This window comes from Eleutherodactylus coqui, chromosome 10 (assembly GCF_035609145.1).
Source record: "Eleutherodactylus coqui strain aEleCoq1 chromosome 10, aEleCoq1.hap1, whole genome shotgun sequence".
Taxonomy (NCBI): domain Eukaryota; kingdom Metazoa; phylum Chordata; class Amphibia; order Anura; family Eleutherodactylidae; genus Eleutherodactylus; species Eleutherodactylus coqui.
In genome coordinates this window covers 30987305-31009684 of record NC_089846.1, presented here as the reverse complement: position 1 = coordinate 31009684, position 22380 = coordinate 30987305, and the positions used below count along the sequence as shown (strand labels likewise).

The 22380-nt window shown below is 40.4% G+C and overlaps 1 protein-coding gene and 1 long non-coding RNA gene across 3 annotated transcripts in view; one reads left to right on the top strand and one right to left on the bottom strand.

Annotated features, from left to right (window-relative positions):
- Window positions 1-22380, bottom strand: part of LMX1B (LIM homeobox transcription factor 1 beta) — a 166081-nt gene that overhangs the window by 134725 nt on the left and 8976 nt on the right. The window lies entirely within an intron of this gene.
- On the top strand, window positions 6738-18147 carry LOC136580308 (uncharacterized). The gene is made up of 3 exons (XR_010786948.1): window positions 6738-6856; window positions 17596-17739; window positions 18012-18147. It is a non-coding gene; the product is annotated as an uncharacterized lncRNA (long non-coding RNA).

The window sequence follows — 22380 nt, the reverse complement described above, 5'->3', positions numbered from 1 at the left end:
CATTCATTTTTAATCTGTTAGTTTAAATGATTTTTCCAAAAAAATGTCTTATTTTTGGGTGATTCTGCTTCACATTTTTGACATGTACTATTCTTGTCCGAAAATCGGAGATTAGGACATGCTGCAATTTTTTTTTCTATTTGCACATACCTAGTCAAATGAATGGGCGCTATTTTCACCCGATTTTCGGTCTGGCGATGCACAATGGTGCTGGTTCAAATAAAGAGCATCAAAAATGTGTAGTATTCCGAAACCTCTTGGGTTTTTTTCATCCCCAGTCTTTAAAAAAAAGGATGGGCGGCCGAGCAGTTGTATTTTTATAACATACTTCCCGCCACACCGTGCAATGAAGCGCCATGAAAAAATGGAGACCACCACTAGGACGGCCGGGCTGACAGAAGTTTACGGTTTTCCAAAATGTTGCAGTTATCCAGTATATTTTCTGATTTCACCAAACCCGATAGAGATGACACAATCTCCGTAGGAGAAACAATATCCTTTGCAGCATATGTGTTGGAGATGGCAGCGTTGTGCTGGGACCTGGCTGTCATGGTAACCAGAAGTAGCGTGATATATGTAACGTTGACGAGAACCTCATTCTTTCAAGCATACCGTATAAACATCTGTCATCTTGGCAGCTCCGTCACATTATCTTTTAGGCACCTTACATATTGAATTAAACATATCTGTTGCATTAGATTAAAATTAACTGTTTACACTGTGGATGGTAAAAGGGGTATTCCGGTAAGATTTAGTTATCCCCTACACAGTGCATAGGGGATAACTAGGTCATCGGTGGGAATTTGACCACTGGGATGCTCACTGATCCCAAGACTGGGGGATCGGCTTGTCCCGAAATAAATGAAGGGTAGGTCGCGCATGCGCATTGCCATCCCATTTATTTCAATGACAGCAATGGGGATTGCTGAGCGCTTGAACTCGGCAATTTCCGGTGCCATCATTGAAATGAATGGAGTGGCAGTGTGCATGCATGATCTCAGCTCAACTCATTTGGGGAAACAGTTCTTGGGATTGGTGACGGTTCTGGTGGTTGGACTCCCACTGATCAGCTAGTGATCCCCTATCCTGTAGATAGCAGATAACTTAATCTTACTGGAATACCCTATTAAAGGAACTCTCAAGGCAAAACTGAAATACTGTCTTACGCGTAACCAGGGGCGTAACTATAGAGGGTGCAGGGGATGCGGTTGCACCCGGGCCCAGGAGCCTTGGGGGCCCATAAGGCCTCTCTTCTCCATTAGGGGGTCCAGTACTATGAATAAAGCATTATAGTTGGGGGCCCTGTTACAGGTTTTGCATTGGGGCCCAGAAGCTTCAAGTTATGTCTCTGTGCAGCATGGTTTAGGTATGGGTACGGGTACAGATACAGATAGAGGGGGGGGCAGCTCACGTTTTGCATCAGGGCCCCTGAGCCTTTAGTTACACCCCTGCACGTAACGTAGGGTTTAAGGGGCAAGCGTTGCACGAGTTGGGGTCGAAATCCCACCCAAGCGCCAAGGGTGTATTAACATGGGTTAATAATCAATCGTGTTCTCGCTGGATTGTGGGAATCAGAACCATAATCATTCAGCGTTAGGGCTCATTCAGACGAGCGTGTTTATGTGCGTACAATCGTGCGCATGTAACTACGCATCTATTTGAACCCTGAGATTTCCTATGCTGTGTTCAGATGTCCGTGTTTTACAGGCATGCAAACACACATACCTGCAAAACATAGGACATGCGTGCACCATAGGTCCGTGCTGCGTGTCAATATTCCCCGTGAGGAGTCCCCTTGTCACTGAACACTGTGACAGCACTGTGACAGTGTTCAGTGACAAGGGGACTTCCCGAGGGGAGTGAAGAATCCCCTGCTACGGCTGTCAATGAATGGCTGTGATTGGCTGAGCGCTGTGACCAATCAGATACAGCCCTTTCAGCAGGCAGGGTTTTTAAATCCCCGCATGCTGAAAGAACATCACTACACTCCCGGGGACCTGAGCGGCTAGACACATCTGAGCCACGGCGGAGAGGTGAGTATATGTTTTTTTATTTTTTACACAAACCAGGGATGATTTTTCAGGGAAGAGCTTATATTTAAAGCCCTTCCCCGAAAATCATTGCAGGGGTTGCCAGCAGCCTATTGCTTTCAATGGGGCTGCCAGCAGCAGTGGCGGCCCAATTGAAAGCAATGGTGCACGGACCTGCATTCACCCGTGTTTTTGCACGAATGTGGGCGCATGGCTTTGTGCGCACCTATGTACGCACATAAACACACTCGTGTGAATGAGGCCTAAATGCTTTTTGCACAATTTCCACCAATTTTTATGCATTTCGATGTTTTTTCGGTGTGATTTTCAGCAATTTTGCATCTGACTTTTATGTACCAGAAAAACATGATGGGTTCTGCTCACTTTCTTTAAGGTTACCATGGTAACAGGTGATAAAAACAAATCGCAATCGCATCCAACAAGGGCAATCTGTTTTTTTTTAAATGCACCCATAGACCTGAATAGGTCATTTTCATTTAAAAATCCCAACAGAATAGAACATGCTCCACTTTTTTGCTTTGACTGTTTGTCCAATTAAAACATTGCACATGTGATTATAACCATATAATATATCATTTCCATCTACTCACAGAAAATCGGACAGCAAAATTGTACATGTGAATATACACTTGACCAAATAAGACTAGAGGTAACTCAAGAATTAACCATGTAGCCATTCCTGTATGTGGGGTTTTCATGGACTTCCCTGCCACATACAAGAAGACGAGGGCTCTAGAGATGTAACAAGGCTACAACCACAACATGTTAATGTGTTATCTGCTGTTTTGTACAGGATTGCACTTATCCTGGTGCCTCGAGAAAGTGATATGCATTGACCTTACTAGCAGTGGTGTGGATGCAAGGTAACCTCAAACTATATACCGCGGCTTACTGCAATACACCTATTAAAGATGGTACAACATTGATTGCACTACAGATGACAACTTGAAAGGGTTTGTCCAGTTGTAAACTACTGATAGCCTATCCACAGTTAGACCAATTATCAATAGATTAGTTCAGGTTGGTCTCCCGGGACCTCAGGCATTTAACAGTTAGCCAGGCCAGTGTGCCCATGCACTGAACTTATTACTGCAGTAAGCAAATAGCTCTGTTCCCACTGCAGTGGCGAAGATTAGTATTGCAGATGACAATTTTATTGAAATGAATTCTTGTAATACCAAACCTGGCCACTGCAGTAGGAACGGAGCTGTCTGCTTCCTGCAGAAATCATCTTAGTGCATGAGTGTACTGCCACAGAGAGCAGCTGATCGTCGGGGGTCCCAGGCGTCCCAGGCAACCAACCTATGCCGATCTACTATTCATGGCCTAACCTGAGGATAGGCTATCAATAGTTTACAACTGGACAATCCCTTTAAAAAAAGCATGCAATGAGTAAGTGCACATTGTTTTTACATGTATACCGCCTCCCTACCTCTAAACACCAACACCCTTCTGTATCTGTACTCAGCACACGCTTGTATCTAAATGATTCACTCTCACCAACGTAATCTGACAAGCAGAAGAAAAGTATCTATAAAATCTGAAGCTAATTAATGTAATTATATGCCCAATAAAAGTTGCTTACAAAGTCAAAAACAACATGTACAGGTGAGGTCGACTCTCCTGTTGAACTCTTCATGTGGGTAGAGCTGTAGTAAATTATCAGAGTTCAGCGTCCACCGCTCATAGTCATCCCTGTAATCTGCTCATTAGAAATAAGCAACTCGGGCTCTCAAATACACAACTGGGTCTGCCCAACACGGAAACAAAAACTGGTAATATACATGGGATCATTGTCGGAAGACCAACCAATTCTCATAGGATCTACCAAAAATCTAAAGGGCCTTTTACACCTTCCAATTATTGGGCAGGAACATTCATCTGAACATTCATTTGCCTGATCATCGAGTCTTGGTTAGCTGCATCATATCATCTATGCAAGCATAAATCAACCAGAGTACATCAACCCATGGAAATGAGTTGTTGTTCAGCCGACCAATGGCAGCTCTGTTTCACCGAATTACTCCATCTAAAAGGACCTTTATATCTTGGGGTCCTTTTAGATGGAGCAATTTGCTCCAGTTGACATGCCTATCGATATAATTGCTGGTCACCTACTAGGCCTTTGCACAGCCCGTCTCTTTTAATAGGCTCATGATTGTTCATAGGGTTGTACATCAACACCGGGCTGACGTCAAGTGGCTGCACATCACCACATTTACACTGAGAGATGTGTCACAAACTAATGACCATTTTGATGCTCGCATAAAAGATGCAATTAGCCAACGAATGAGTACTACTTACTCATGAGTGCTTGAGAGTAGGCTGCTGTCAGGAATCCCTTACCATTTAGTGCTACAAAGGACTGGAAATCCAACATGACTGATCCTTCCTTTACCCCAACATCTTGGAGGTAAGTCAAGAGGCCACCATAAACATTAGCTTTAGATTATCTGCAGATTCCACGAAAATAGCTTGACCTGCCAATTGACAGCTGATGTTTATGGTTACAGGAAGAAAAGTAGAACAAAAGTGTGAAGATACATAAAATCCCCCACTATTGTAGGGATCGTCAGCTCCCGCACACCCCAGCATGGCTGGTTCGCCAGAGAATAGAGTGCAAAGAATTCTGAAAAGTAACAAGTCTTGTGTCTTGCGTTTCCACCCACTAAAATATATCTCGAAATCAAGTACATTCTCTTCCTTCCAGCAGATAGTGTTGGGGTCCACCTCTCGAAAATTTGGAATCTATAGGAGGTGACCTCATCCTTATCACAAGATCCCTCCAAAAATTCTACAAAGATTGTAGTTTGCTTTAATAGACAAGAATGGTACAAGTCGTGGCAATGTTGGCATTCATTGGAAATTAAGATGGAAAGAATCAGCCAATAGTCAGTCTCCTTCACAACTTGGTCCTGGTGCCATTAAGACCTATGATATAAAATTTTGCTGAAGATATCTACTTGGAAACTGCAATTTTCGAGCTGTGAATTCCACTCCAGTAGTTACACAATTTTCTAATACTGTATATGATGTATAGCATTTTTTCTAAAGGGGCACTAACTTTTCAGACAACTTCTGCTCATCTACTAGCTTGTGTTAGTCTCATAAATTATGCAATATACTTGCATTAAAAATGTTGTTGCTTTACCACTGTAAATCATGTTTAAAATGGCTGCCACTAGGGGTCTCCTTTCCAGCTTCTTTCCAATCCACTGTTTGTCAGTAAGTACAGAGCTTCTATAATAACAAGGACACAGGGATGTTCCCTTGGCATGGGGGAAGGAGCTATCTTCACAGCTGTCTCACATGCACTTAGGCCTCATGTCCACGGGCAAAAGAAGAATTAAAATCCGCAGTGGATTTTAACTCTTCTTCTGCCCGCGGATCCGCATCCCATAGGGATGCATTGACCACCCGCGGGTAGATAAATACCTGCGGATGGTCAATAAAAGTGATTTTTTTAAAAATGGAGCATGAAAAAATCTGGACCATGCTCCATTTTCGTGCTGGTCTCCCGCGGGGACGGCTCCCGCAGGCTTCTATTAAAGCCTATGGAAGCCGTCCGGATCCGCGGGAGACAAAAATCGGGATTTACTCACCCGCTCCGGTTCTTCTCTTCGCCACGGCGCCATCTTCTCTCCGTCGCTGCCAGATCTTTTTTCTTCGGGCCAGCGCATGCGCAGGGCACGTCACTGACGTCATCCTGCGCATCCGCCGAGCTGAGGAAAGAAGATCCGTCCGCGACGGAGAGAAGATGACGCCGCGGCGAAAAGGAGATCCGGAGTGGGCGGGAGGTAAGTTTATTCTTATTTATTCTCATTTTCAGCGCTCATGTCCGCGGGGCAGGAGGGACCCGCTACGGATTCTCCATGGAGAATCCGGAGCGGGCCTGATTTTCCCCGTGGACATGAGGCCTTAGAGGCTTCAGGCTGACAGATCTGAAGACACTGTGATAACAGTCTTCACAATCTCTGCCTCTACTGTGGGTGGGTGTGTTTGTTCGTATCTCTCTGTGTGTACACACATTATATTGGGTTTACTCACTATTTGGTCGGGAGACCTAAATCATCCTAGGAGAGTAGAGGGGCAGGCATTGAGATACAGCCCCCTTGCTGATTGGATTAGAGAATACAGCATGGGAAGTCAGGGAAAAGAAGTGCAGGACAGTAAACTACTGGCATAATGTTAGGCATTACGAAAGTGGATTTCAAACGGCAATCTAACAGAAAAACAGGAAAGACCACCTGAAAATCAAAACTTACAGACATAAAACATGGTACAAACAGAAGCAAATGAGCAGGTAAGGAGAACCTGGTGTATTTTAAGAAACTTGTTGAAACTCAGGTATGCTTTGAGATCTCTGCTTGCAGTCATTGAATTGAAATATTGTTTCCATTCAAAAGGTGTAGACCTCTTGAGTACAGCTATGTGTAGGACATATCTTTTTAGCAGAACTTTATCACTGATTTTCGTTTTTGCCACACAGTCATGAAAAGTGTAGTGTAACTTTACCAGCTACAAAGAAACTTTATGTAAGTATGAGTATCTAAATCCACACCGTCATTAATAGTAGCTGTAATTATGGGATTATCAGTGCGTCATCAACAAAGGGAATTGCCTCTGGCTGTCTTATAGAAATAGGTTAAAGGGGAAGCATGTGGGACTCTGCCAGAAGAAGAGCTGGTGAATGCATTACACAGTCGGCCTGACCGAAGAATCCCTAGAACAGCTTACATAAGATGCGGGAGGCTTTCCGCAACGCTGTAGCATTTTAAAAAGCTACTATAGAGCCCATGGAAAAGGTAATATGATACAGACTATGGCTATACTATGCTACTATGTATGTATATGTAGTGTCCGTTTTGGGTCATTATGGGTGTTAGTGGTATATCTATTAGCCCACACCAGGCTCACTTGAAGGGTCAGGGAAGACAGGAGTGGTTGCTCGCTTGGCTGAAAGATCAGGTTTACTGAAGGCACATTGGTCACCAATGCTGCCACGGGATATAAAGGGGTTTGGCGGTGAAGCATACTTATAGGTCCACATGGTGATACTTGAGGAACTTAGAAAAGTAAATACAGCAACAGCACCACACTACAGGAGGTGTAGAGTTGGTGGCAGCAGTGTACGGCAAATGCCATAGTCCGCTTACTTCTGATCTGATTGGCTGGTCTGGTTGGCCTTGATGGACGGCACAGCAGTCTTTAGGGTTTGCACCACAATGAAGGCTAAGTCGCAGGAACTTAGGTCAGCTTCTCCGTGTCCCAAACTCTGAATCGCGTGAAAATCAATGATAATTTAGTATGAACATGGCCAACAATTAACCCTTTCCAATCCACTGTCTGACATCTGAAGACACTATGATTTAAGGCTGTACAGCTTCGATGTTGGAAGACGTCCGTCTAGGTTCTCTTACTGTATATTGCCAGTCTCTCTGCTGTCGGACCCTATCCAACATGTCACCTCATGCAGTACTGGCTTTAGCTAGCATATAGCGCCGTTGTATAACGGCAGATGAAGAGTAAGCCCCTTAGGAACACTAGGATACAAATTGGATTGGAAAGGGTTAAATGATAATGTGTTCACTTATCGATTATCATTTGTTTTACGCAGACGTACAAATCATTGTACTTTGCCAGTCGTTCCATGTAAAACGTGATTGTTTAGTCGCTCACAAACCCTTCCCAGACATTTTTAGACTTCCTGGACGGACCAATTATGGACTTAAAAGGGCCATGATGAAAAACAATCAAAAAATGTAAATGATTATCGGCGCGTATAAACAGACATTGTTTAAAATAAAACGACTCATTCGCTCGTTCGCTCGTTCCAGCGATTAATACTCCAGGTAAAAGGACCCAAAGGGTACACATGTAGTGGGAAATGGTGCAAATTGTCTCCAATGGACAGTGCGTGCCAAAATCGGCATCAAAACTGTGCCAAATACACATTAAATCCACGCCATCGGTGCCAATTTTAACATGTTTTTTGATGCGTATTTGCATCAAATTTCATCATTTTAATGGAAGATGTAAAATTTATTGCAGGTCTGCATCAAAAAGTCAGAATCCGTGGCGTTTTCGCTGCTGTTTTGATGCCATTACAAACAATTCACACTATTTTCCGCTATGTGGGAACATCCTATGAACTCTTTTTAAAAACGCCTCTTCACATCCGTGCTAAGCCTCTACCATACGCTGCCATTACAAAGCTGAGCCAGATTCTGGAAGTTAAAGTACAGCAAAACAAGCCGGACTATTTGGTTTATGTTCAATTGTCCATTTAACTCTTTCAGCACCCAAATAGATTGGGCATGTATGTCCAGCTATTCCAAGTTAAAGTGATGACACATATGTGAAGCCTGTGCAGACCATTACATATCTGTCATAGCCAGGGATAGTTATGCCATTGTCATAGAAATTGGCGATTCGGCAGCAGGCCCTTCCTCTTTTTAACATACATCACCCCCAAAGTTATCTCAGAGAAGGTGTGTCATCGGAATTAACCCATGGGCAGAACTAGGAAAATCCTCTAAAGTCATGGACAGTCATGCCATTGGCATAGAAATTAGTGATTTTGCAGGAGGCCTCTCTTCTGCCTAGATAGAGTGCTTTTAACACCATATATCCCATAAAGTGTTATTTCAAAGAATGGGAGGTCAGAGGACGCAAGTCCTGGGTAGCACTAAGAAGAGGTCCATTTTTTATTTAGCCCCTGCTGTCCTTTTGTGATCACCATGTTGCAGATTATGGAATCTAGTAAGGAATATTTATTGAAGTGTAGAACCATTATAGCTTCACTAAGACAGACCCCTTTAAACTAGGATATCTAAGAGACCCTAAACATGGTTAGCCAATGGGTGCATGTGAACCCGCTATACACCTCTTTAGGGCAGGTGTGCAATTGAAATATCTTCTTATCTAGTTAGAAGTGCCCTAACTCTCATGTGACACCATCATAACTATTTAAAGAGAATCTGTCACCAGGTTCATGGCACCCAAACCACGGGCCGCTTGAACCCGGGACAGATAAGCCCATTTGGCCCATATATGGTTTATTCTGAAATACTACTGCATTTCAGTAAAGTGCATACTTAGAAGTTTGACTTGGAGCTCAGCTCTCGGACAGTTTGAGTTGTGAAGGGGTAGGTAGCGCCAGGCTCTCCCCACCTACATCAAGGCTGACACTTCTTCTCCCTCCTTGTGTATAGGCCTGTGGTTTGAGCACTATGAACTTTGTGACCAGTTTACTTTAAAGGGGCTCATCTTGGACTAGATCAAAGGGAATGCAGCTTTTCCAGCGCCACATCTGTACATGGGTTACGTCTGGTACTGCATTTCATCCTCATTCAAGTGAATGAAGCTGAACTGCAATGCAAACACAACCCATGGACAGACATGGCGCTATTTCTGGAAAATCAGCAGAACCTTTTATCCTGTCCTGGACAAACCCTTTCCTGCTTGGGGTGATGAAACACTGACATGTGATCTCCTCTTTGTGCCGCAGACTGCCTTAGGGTGCGCAGTGAAGACTTGAGGTGATGAAATGTTATATGATGACATCATCAAACAGCACTCGTTTCATTTCAGTCCTTCAACAGGTGCTCGGGGGGGGGGGTTGTTGGTGCAAATGCACCCACCGATCTTAAAGATGGCTTTATATAAAGAAATCCCTTTAAGACTTCCAAGTTCTCCATAATTACATAATGATTCCAAAAGTTTAGTACATTCTTCAATACTAGTGGCCCATAATAATATGTTTGCTAATCACTAATCACTACTGTTGATGATGTCATCTATGAAATATGTAAGAAATAGAAGTAGATACAGTATCTTTCGCGGGACATTTATGCATAGGATCTATTGTGCCCTTTTTAAGACTTTTGAGGTAACTGCAGATAGAGGAACACAAGAATGAAGGGACATATATCATTGATTGTGGTATTTGAGTTGAGACAGGAGCCCAAGGCAATCTCTGGTATGAATAGATAACTGAGCACTTTCCCTCCGACACCTCCCTACCTAGAGGTTCAGGTGTAACACCTTTCCTTCCTGTATACTTAGTTTTTTTTCATTTGGAGAACATCAAGAGGTCTGAGCGCTACCGTAGCTAGAGGCTACTCTAATGTACTGCAGTCCTCCTGGCACTGGAGCTCAAGAAAGCTATTGTGCTCTCTAGGACATTTATCAAGCATAAAGGCAGCTAAATCTTACATTTATATTTTATTACAATTACATGACATATTTAAAGGTGTCCTCCAGGTCTAAAGTCCCATTTACACGCAAAGATGATCGCTCAAAATTCGTTCAAAAGATAGCTTGCATGACAGTTTTGAGTGTTCCTTTTGCATAAATTACTAATGGGCACCAATACCCATTAGGAGCTTAGTAGCTTCATTTGCCCGCAAAGGAGCCTCCCTTTGTTGTATGCAGATAGCAGCGGGTGGTCTGTTATCTGCATACAGCTCCAGCAGGACAGCAGCTGAAAACAATGTTATCAGCGCTACTGTGGGGAATCACAGTGTGCGGTCCCTGCTATCAGCTGGCTGGCCGAATGATGGTCTTTACCTTCAACTAAAAGTCATCGTCCGGCAGAAAAGTAAACAATGGTAGCATTCACATGCAAGGATTATCACTCAAAAGTCATCATTTGAACAAATTTTGAGCAATAATGGGTTGTATGTAAATGGATCTTAAGGATCCTTTATATGGCTCAGTCTGTAAGGAGCATTGATCAATAAGGCCAGTTCAAAATGTATGGTGGACAAATGATTGTACATACTATTGTTCGTCCCCGTACAGTTTAGTTATTGTTGGCAGGAGATCCCTCATTCATAGAGGAGGATTTGCTGCTGACAATGATGATTTTTTTTGGCTGCACAAAAGATGCACTCAGTCAATGCATAGAAGTTTGTAGGTCCCGATGATTGAACAAGTGAATGTTCTGCTGCCCGGGACTTCTGCTGATCAGTTGTTTACCAAGCCAATGTGCTTGTGCTCTGAGTTGATTTCTGCAGGAAGCAGACAGATCCATTCCTACTGCAGTGGCCAGGTTTAGTATTGCAGGCAAAGTTGCCACTGAAGTGAATGGGAACTTTACGTGTAATACCAAGTCTGGCCACTCCAGTAAGCATGGACCAGTCTGCTTCGTGCAGAAATCAGCTCAGTGCACAAAGCACACCAGCCTAACGAATAGCTGATCAGTGGGGGTCCTGTCTGGTAGATCCCTGACGATCTACCACTGATGGCCTAACCTGAGGATAGGCTAATAATAGTTTACAACTGGACAACCCCTTTAATGTCAGATCAGTGATGGTCTGGCAGCCAAGCATGTATTTGTCAGTGGACAGGGGAGAAGTGGGGGTTCCAGCTTCACTCCCATTGAAATCAATGGGGGCACAGCACTGCTATTCTATTTTCTGTCCAGGGCAGGATGTCGGTAACTGGAGTAGGAAGTGGAATAGCAGCACAGCGCTCCCATTGAATTTAATTGGAGTGAAGCTAGTGCTCCCACTGGCTCCCCTGCCTGCTGATTACAACTACCCTTGCCAATCAACTACTGATGGCCTATCCAGAGGAGTATGTTCGCTCATCTCTATTAAATTCTTTTTATACTTGAGACCTTCCATCATTTCTGTAACTCCTCTTTGGACTCATTCTAGAGGATAGGTCATCAGTTGATAAGAGCCTAGACTACCCCTTTAATATGCAAACGTTAAAAATATAATGTACTGCAATACTGAAATATTGCATTATTGTAGACGCAATCAAGCAATTACAAGTTCAAATTCCCTACAGGGACTACAAAAATAAGCAAAAACATTTAAAAAATTTAAATAACATTACGAATGTTAAAAAAGCAACATATTTTTCCCCCAAAACAATCTAAACAATAAAAAAAAACATAATTGTTATTATTGCATCTTCAAAACCCTGGACCATCCTAGTGTCACATTATGTATCTCAGGGCTTAGTGACACAGGCGCATCGGCCAATAAAAAGTCATATGTAGCCAAAAAGGGCATCAATGAAAAACTACATTTAACACCGCAAAAAAATCAGCTCTCTCACAATTCCATCAACAGGAAAATAAAAACATTATGGGGCTCACAATATTTTATTTAACAAAAAAGTTCTTAATTTTTTCACATAAGGAAAGAAAAAAACTATGTCTAAACACATCATCAGAATGTTACCGACCCATAGAACGAAGTTAACATGTCATCTTTACTGCATCATGAACACTACAAAACCAACCTCAACCTCCACCCCCGCACCCCAATGAAAAATGGTGCATTTGTGGTTTTTTTTCTTTTCATTTTATTGCATTAAATGTTTTTTAAAGTTTGCAAGTTCATTATAAAATGTAATAAATGAGACCATTAAAAATGCAACTCATCTTGCAAAAAACAAGCCATCATACAACTACGTTGATAGAAAAGTCAAAAAGTTATGGCTCTTTGAACACAGGGATGAAAAAATACAAAAACCCTGAAAAATGGCTTGTAAAAAAGTTAAAAGGTTAAATTCTAGAGATGAGCGAGCATACTCGCTAAGGGCAATTACTCGATCGAGCATTGTCCTTAGCGAGTACCTGCCTGCTCGGAAGAAAAGATTCGGCTGCCGGCGGCGGGCGGGGAGTGGCGGGGGAGAGCGGAGAGGAACGGAGAGGAGATCTCTCTCTCCCTCTCTCCCTCCCTCCTGCTCCCACCTGCTCACTGCCGCAACTCACCTGTCACCCGCGCCGGCAGCCAAACCTTCTCTGCCGAGCGGGGAGATACTCGCTAAGGACAATGCTCGATCGAGTAATTGTCCTTAGCGAGTATGTTCGCTCATCTCTATTAAATTCTTTTTATACTTGAGACCTTCCATCATTTCTGTAACTCCTCTTTGGACTCATTCTATTTTAAACATATAGGCAGATTGGTAGTATGTATGGTCAGATGTTCCACTATCCTGGATCAGTTTGTGGTTGGGATTGGTTGGGTCCCGGTTGCTTGATCTCCAACAATGTGACTTTTACGTCTCATAGGCTTTCCTGCAGACCACTTATAAGTGGACCCAACATTGCATCGCAGGTCAAGTATCAAGCGACATCCTTGATGGAAAGCCAAAGCACTGATACCCCAAGCACAACACCCGTTGGCAATGACCCTCCTACCTGTATTTGCAGCACAGATTCTAATTACTGCAAATACTAAAACCTAATGCAAAATGGAAATACAATGAAATGAATGGCAAGCTTTCCCATGTGAGGCCCCCAGTGATCTAATATCGATGGCATCTTTAACTGGCTTACTTCCTCATAGGACCCCGGTGACAAGAGACAGTACAGTTGTCACTTTTGCGAAGTGATGTCTCAACTAATGAAGTAAAGGATCCTCAGTTCCTTTACATGCAGCAACCAGCCATGAAGCCATGAGAAAATCGCCCTGAGTGTTTGTTATGGTATTTCGGATGCGAAAGGGTTAAACCACGGGAGAGACAATTAACCACTTCTAATATTTATGTCACCTCTTGACGCCAGCTGTAAGACAATGTGTGTCTGTGTGCATCTCCTTATGAGCGTCTGTCTGTCTGTGAGTAGGCGCATAAGTCTGTTTGTATTTGTGAGCTTAATGAGAATTAGTTGTACATAAGTCAACTACCTGGACAACCTAATGATAGGAAGGGTAATGTTTACGGAGGCTGTTATTGCTGAAGGTTGTGTAGTTACTCTGCCAATAGACATGAGACATACGGGCTGCTGGACCCTTGCCCAGTGGCCTATGCCAGAAGGCACATGAATTGGGTACATCGGATTTATCCTCCGTTTTCTTCCAATCTATTCTTTTCCCTGAGATAAGCAGCATCAAGGATTTTTGACAGCCGCTCATCTCCCCTGTTTCTATAGACTGACATATACTTTGGCCAGTGTTATTATTTTTTGCATTGCCCCCCTCTCCCATCCATGGAACAATAGTACTCAAGTAACAAGGTGACCGTCTTGACAATTATTGTTTATGACCAGTTCTGATAAGTTTTCTTGCCTAAAAAGACAAAAAGGTCCAAAATCTCACTTGAACTGATTATTTTAGCTTTACTTGCCACTTCAACACTGGGCACCTGTGCTGAGATACATGTAAAGCATCTATTCAAGACCTTCATTTATGGGCAAAGACCTGCTACAAAGAATATCTGTTGCTGAGGAGGACCTAAACAGTCCATGCATTACTTGGGTAGCTCAAACCGTGATTGTTCTCAGCAAGAGAAACCAAGTAATCTTGTAGATATGATACCTTTTAATGGCCAACAAAAATACTTGATGTTACAGCGAGCTTTTGAACCTACTTAGGGTTCTTCCTCAGGCATAACCCTGAGTAGGTTCAAAAGCTCACTATAACATCATGTCTTTTTGTTAGCCATTGAAAGGTATCATATCTACAAGATTACTTGGTTTTTCTTGCTGAGAACAATCACATTTTGCTCTACTGGCTCTACCAAACTTTTTTCATTTTACTTAATGGGTAGCTCATTGACTCAATGAGCACTCTGTAATACTTAATTTCCCCTGTGGGGGCACTGCAGAGAAAGAGAACACTTGTTATCTTTTTTTTCCCTACAGATTACAGCTAGTTGCTAGAGATTCTGGCAGTGGAATAGCCTGTAATGATCTCATTGTGGCCATGAAGCCCGTCTTACAAAAGAGAATGTCCAAAGCAAACAACCTGTCTTAGCTGGCCACAGACAGAAGATAACCGTCAGTTAATGTCAGCAGTGTCTAAAAACAATCTGCTTTGTATTATAAAACATGTAGGAGTTTGGTCACTAAGGCCACCAACACAGTTGCTCTGTGTCTGAGTTGCACTCGAGAGACTCAGGAGCAACTTGCATTGGACACCTCATGGACACCTGTCCGTGTGCTGTCTGCTATATGGACGGCCTGCCCATTGACATGCATTTTCATGGAGATGAAATGTCATAGGATATTTGATGAGTTTTTTCATGCAGACCATTGGCCCACAATGTGCATAGCCCCATAGGCTATAATAGGTCTGTGCACTGGCAATGCATTAACATTATAGCACACAGATCCAAATACACCAGTGTGTCGGAGGCCTACAGGTTATTGAAAACCTATATAATTGTGGAATTTATTTCCTCTTATTTATCCTTTTTAGCTATTATCAATTCTGTTCGTCACAATAAATGCTGTGCCTATAAAACTAGAATTTTCTGCAAAAGTGTATAGTTGTGGTTTCAACATTACTGATAGACTTAATGGACATACTCTAATCTTGTCCACTGTAAAGGTGCCAATAGCTGTTGACCGAACGAATGTTCAGCCGACAGCTACTTGCCCCAATTCACTCGGTTCTGCAAAGTGTTTTGTGGATAAAGCCACAACCAGAACACTCTGGTGGCAGCTTATCTCCAGGGGGAATAAAATGTTAGGCCGTTAAAATTTAAAGCACTTGATCCTTCTTTCTCTGACATCATCAGTCGGGGGAACGTTGAAAGACTACCAAAAACATTCAACAGCCATCCCACCCAAATCATCAGGTTCAGCTGACTAAAGTATAATTTGTATGGGGGCCTTAAGGGTGATACATTAGATACAGATTGGCAGAACTCATTGATTTCAATGGGACCAGCCAATCATCTAAGGTGTATGGGGGCTTCCCAACTCTATTCCCAAGATGGAGACAAGAATTGGGCAGTTGGGTTTCAACTGCTCAATCCTTTTATTCTCAGGCGATAACTCACTGGTAGTGACTTTCTCCCCTCTGTACATTTAGAACACATGCATGCTCACTGCTAAGCAGGCATCTGTATGGCGGTGTTGGGAAAGAAAGATGTCAGCCGAAGACAGCTATCGAATGTGTATCGGAAGCCTAACTACTTCGAATATTCTACCCTTTACAATACAGCTAGTAATAAGACAGTACTAGATATAAGATGGTACTAGTAATAAGACGGTACTAGTTATAAGATGGTACTAGTAATAAAACGGTACTAGTTATAAAATGGTACTAGTAATAAGACAGTACTAGTTATAAGATAGTACTAGTGATAAGATGGTACTAGTAATAAGATAGTACTAGTAATAAGATAGTACTAGTGATAAGATGGTACTAGTAATAAGATAGTACTAGTAATAAGATGGTACTTGGCTATATGTTCAAATTATTTTCAGTAGTAGTAGTAGTACCAGTAGTCATATCGCTACTACTAGTAAAAGTAATGGGTTACCTATATATGTGTTATGTGTAGGTAGCTTACTTGCCACCCAACCTTTGCATCTTGCTTACTAGTACGATTTCTCTAAATATATGTCACTCTATTTTGCAGTATGTATTGAAGCAGTCAGATCTTCCACATAGTAGGCAATTGTGCTTTATCAGTAACATGGCTACGTATATTTTCTTCTATACTTTTTTATTATTTTTTGTTGTTTTTTCACATATTTTTCATGATGTTTAGCATGAAACATTAGGACCACATGAGGCCTACCAGAACTGCATCTGTGGCCTTATTATGGCTGTTGGAATCTTGTACCCTCATCCTATGAGTCACTGACAGGTGTTCCAACTATAAATGAACCATTTCATTTTCTAAGTAGTGGTCATGTAAACTATTAGGGTAATGTAGAGGTAGGGTATTTGTTGACTTCTAAGGCTGACCTAATATAGGAGGGCTATTATGTGTTATGTGTTTATATGTATAGTGCATGTGGCTTGCGTTGGGTGTTTTTAATGCATATGCTTTCTATGCTGGAAGCTATTTCAAACAAAAAGTTTAGTGTTCGTGCAGAATAGAATGTGTGGGTGTGGTAAGGGTTAATAGTCCATGTGGTCTTTTTATTGATAACGTCTATGCGGCAAGGCAGGCCCACACTGTTATTAAACTGACACTGATTATCCCGTCCTAATAGCGGCCTTCATCATTTTTAATATTTCAGGTAATTACTGTTGTTCTCCATTGTCTTTTCCATCATAGCCGTTCATTTAAAAACCGCAGAAGAATAAATCTCCAGATTAAACAATGTATCTCCAGTTTACAACAGGTTAGACGAAGATTATAGACACTCATTAAATATTTTACTGCCTTCCACTCATTTATCTAGTAGAAAGCATTACCGCACATTAAATAATACAAAAAATAATATTTAAAAAAAATATATATATTTGCATCTATATTTTTAATTATTTTTTAAAAAAATTAAATAATTTCTATTTTTCTTTTTTTCCCCACATTTTGTAATTCTGAATAAAATATCATGGCCATATTATTTTTAATGTTGGCTTCAGGTCCAATAAGGAAATTTCATTTGAAGATTAAAATAAAAATCCAAAAATTAGAAAAAAAAATAAAAATAAAACATTAAATAAAAAAACAGTTTGAGCACCGAAATACTTTGTTCGAAATACTTCATCCGAGTGAGGACCGTGTATTGGGAACCACAAAAAAGGGATTTTAGCGCTAAATTGATGCAAGGAAAAATGACTTCTCTGTGTGTCTGTGTATTAAACCTGCATTTTCTCATGCCGCACCTTCTCAGAAAACATTTGAAGACAGATTTTTGGCGCACGCACGATTGCCGAGCTCAGTGTACAGATGGATCGGATCAACTTCATTTGAAAATATGCGCCCCCCGAAAAAATGTGTTGAAAATGCGTCAAGGTCATCCGCCAGCATCTCTCTGGTGAGCGATTATGGTCAAAGCTAAACGAGTACCGAGTCTTAAGAAAAGTATTTGACACTACATAAATATTTCATTGTAAACAATGTTTTAATTTCATGGTAAACTCTACAGTTTACCTCCGAAATCTAAATGTTGGGTCGCATTAGGCACGTATGGAGTGTATAGGATACATACGTAATAACAGACATATGTCACCGCAAAAAAAATGCATCTTGTCCTAAAGTTAATCACATGCAGAAAAGTCTCCCATTTTTTCATTTTTTTTTTTATAGCAACCCTACCCAAGACCAGACTCCACTTGCTACACTACATAGCCCAGAGCTGGATATGGGACAGAACTGGGAGGAGGAAAACACGACTTGGGACACCATCTTATAATTTTACTAATAGATTAAAAATGATATCATAAAACAAATACTGGCTTTTATGTTGTTTTTTATGTATTTTCTCGTCTTTTATTCTTAATTGTAAGCTTTTCTTATTACTCATTTTTGGACCGAATCCCCTCTTTTGTACCTAGCCCCAGTCAGCATGAAACAATCATGCAGTTTTAAAGCTTGTGGCAGGATATTAAGGAATTTTGCAAGTATTCCTTAAAAACAAGGCGAAAAAAAGAAAAGAATATCATAAAAATAGAAGCTTTTTTTAACTATAGTTTAATAGTGTTGTATTTAGCACTGTGATTAATAAAATGTACGAACCAGTGAGATTAACCCTTTAGGTGTTTTTTTTATATATATATCTGTCATCTATTTGTATTTATTTATTATTTTATTATGTTGTATCTATGAATTATTTATTTACTGTCCTAAAGCTAATTGTTACATATTACCTAACAATTAGAACTAGTCATTTCTAGATATACATTTCACTATATTGTTACTGCAGAGGCCAAATTTGTGTTTCGATATCCCAGGGATTCATGGGTTTATACAAATATAAGTGAACCTTAAAGTAGGAGAATTCTTCCACTTCCTAAGGAACAGCGAGATATTGCTGCGACCGACCGTACGACAAATAGTATAGGAAATTAAGGAATTTTTAATGAAGAAGGCTGGGAGTGCTGTAGAAGAGGAGATGTGGTGGAGCAGGGTACTTCTCAAGCTGCAAGTCATCTTGTATTTGGAATTACATACAGATTCCGCAGCCTGGAGTCTGATTATTTTTATTACTGCCTACATAATTTCTCAACCACTGATACAGATTGATATAAAAAATTGGCTGAGTCTAGAATGTCTTTATCATTACTATCAATGGGAGCAGAATAATGTCTGCACAACTGTACTACGCATGATGTATGTATATTTTGGCTGGGCTTCTCAGTGTGTGTAAGGCATGCATTCAATTGTGAATGTAAGGTCTATGTTCCATTGTGTAAGTATGGAATGTATGTGTTCCCTATGTATGTAAGGTATATGTGTATATATGTATATGTTTCTGCATATGTAGCTAAATGTGTCTGTGTGTGTCTAGTATATATGTAAGAGTATGTCTATGCATGTGCGTCTGTATATACTTATGGGTGAAGTGGATGGATAATTCTGATTATTCTGATTAATTAGATTATTATTACATTTAAGGGCTTATTCACACATCAGTATTTTTCATCATTGTTTTGTAAGCCAAAACCAGGAGTGGAACCTATAGAGACAAAGATTTGTATTTCTTCCATATTTTGGACCCACTCCTGCTTTTGGCTTACTGATGAAAAATACTGATGTGTGAATAAGCCCTAAAGACCTAAAATGTAGTTGAAAATAAATGAAATGATTCGCTTATGTGTTTTTGGGAATGTACCTCTGCAAAGTGAAGAAAACAATTTGTATATCTACAACTGTATGCACTTTAGGTATTCCTTATAGGCTATAAACTTGAATGGGCAGGGCTCACTCGTGTGATATATCTAGTTTACCCTGGTAGAGTATTAGTTGTGTGCCACATTGGTTTTAGGTATGTGTTTTTGTAAATGAATCACATGTAAGTTCTTGTTTTACAGCGTAGAGTGTCATGCCAGGTAATGCAGCTATGTAAGAGAATAGTAATAAAAAAAGCAATAATAGTAAGTGAATGCAGAAAATTAAGGCATAAGTCTATCAGCTTTAAACAGGTCTGTAAGATATTCGATAGACAGGTAGATAGATGGATAGATAAATGGATAGATAGATAGGAGATAGATAGATAGATAGATAGATAGATAGATAGATAGATAGATAGATAGATAGATAGATAGGAGATAGATAGATAGATAGATAGATAGATAGATAGATAGATAGATAGATAGATAGATAGGAGATAGATAGATAGATAGATAGATAGATAGATAGATAGATAGATAGATAGATAGATATGGGATAGATAGATAGATAGGAGATAGATAGATAGATAGATAGATAGATAGATAGATAGATAGATAGATAGATAGATAGATATGGGATAGATAGATAGATAGATAGGAGATAGATAGATAGATAGATAGATAGATAGATAGATAGATAGATAGATAGATAGATAATGGTCTCCTATCACCAAGGAAATATGGAAAACTACAATAGGAGATGACCAGAGTAGTAAGACAAATGCAATGCAAAGATTGACCCTGTCCCTCTATGAGACCCCAAATTGTACGAAATACAGTGGTCCACATCAAGGGAAGCAACAAGTCTTCCATCTGAATTAGAAAGAAATATCTTCAATAAACTTCAGAGAATGAGATTTAAGGCTTCTTCCCATATATCTTGCCATTAAGGCCTGGTAATGATGGTTCATGGTGACAGCCCCACAGCAGGTCCCCATGTCCAGTCACACCAGGTGCTGTGATACAACAATACTTTACAAGGAGATATCTCTCTTAATTGCCAGTAAGCATGAATACCTCAACAGGGTCCCACTTGTCCTAAACGGGCGACAACGCTTAACCCATCTCATGCCAGCCAGATTTGAAATGTATACTTACAGCTAAACAGCTAACAAGAGGGTGAATGGCAATGATATAATATAGTATTACAAAGACTTAGCAGACTAAGTGTAGCAGACCTATGTTTGGGCCACAATTCACAGTATATTTATTTGCATTATGTATTTTACGTAGTACTGCAGGTAAATAAGGCGGCTTTTAGTCGAGCATATTTTTGCTCTGTAATAGGTCCGTGTTGAAGGGACCATAATACGGAGCCAATATAAAGCTATAGGGCTGATCACATGGCTGTATTTTTCAAAACCACGACACGCATTTATATTTACCTCTGAATTTGCCTTCTTTTCTATTGGGCAAATACAGATCAGTATTTGCCCAATAGGAAATAATAAAAATATGAAGGCAAATACGGCTTAAAAATTAATGACATACGGACATAATGTCTTTTGAAACATGCCCATAATATGGATCCATATTGCAGAAACTAACCTCAATCAGAGTGCTATCACAATGCATAAATGAGGCAAACCCACTGATAAAAGATGGCTTTGCTGCTGTGAAATTATTTAAAACAATGTAATAAAATATAATATAATAAAATATGATATAAATAAAGTAATATACATTGTACAAAATAGTCATAATATCACTGCATATCGATTTATATCAATTTTTTCCTGATGGACTTACATTTAATCTATAGAAACATGCATTTTGTCACATTTCTTACTTAGTATATAATTACTCTCTATGATCAAAGGGACTAAAAGAGATTCACAAAATAATAACTCTTTACAATGGAAAAAAATATTTAAAAAATGTAAAAAAAAAAATATACAAAAATATAAAAATATTTTGATAAATTTTTTTTTATTTAGAAGGATGCATATGATTAGCACATTTCATTTCTCTGCTATGACCAACCTCCAAATGCATATTACCCTGCTAATTTTTCCAATTTAGCACATAATTCTCTCCAATCCAAAAAAAAGTAATCATATTAATTGTTACATTTTAGATGATTCAAGAAAAATAGTAATACGAATCCCCCAGCCGTTGTTACCCCAAGCATACTTGTAGCCAGCAGCATGTGATGTTATACCACTGAGTGCAGGTTACCAGGGAGAAGGACTTTCATGCTGTAGGTAGGATATAAATATGGTTGCTAGGAATGACTATAGGCCTGTATGGGAGCTGCATGACAAAGACTGATGCAAAGCAATAGATGTTTCTCTTTGTGTCTATGCAGACTTCTAGCAGAGACTTATTATGTCTGAGTGATTGAAGTAGCTGTGTGCACCCCACTACACAAAGAGCCTCTAAATTCTACTGACAAGCATGGAGAGCACATTGAAGAGACTCTCACACCCCACCACCCCTCTCTCTCATTATGATAGGCAATGTTTGGGTTACTACATGACTCCGACACTTTGGAGAAACCTGATAGTGGCCAAACAGAAAATAAAATTTGATGGGGAATTTGCAACCTGCTCAAGATGAACTCTAATAGAGAGGAGCCGTCAATTTACAGCTATATATATACTCATATCCTTCCTTATGCTTCATTTGCAAAGGTCGCATTTATGTTGCATTAATTCAGAAAAAAACTTTCAAACTAACAAGCACCTCGCTAGAAATGGTTAAATGCAGGCAATGCAAATAGCGGCATTTTGCAAATTGCCGCAAATTTGCAATAACTTATACATCGAAGTCGACGGAAAATGCAC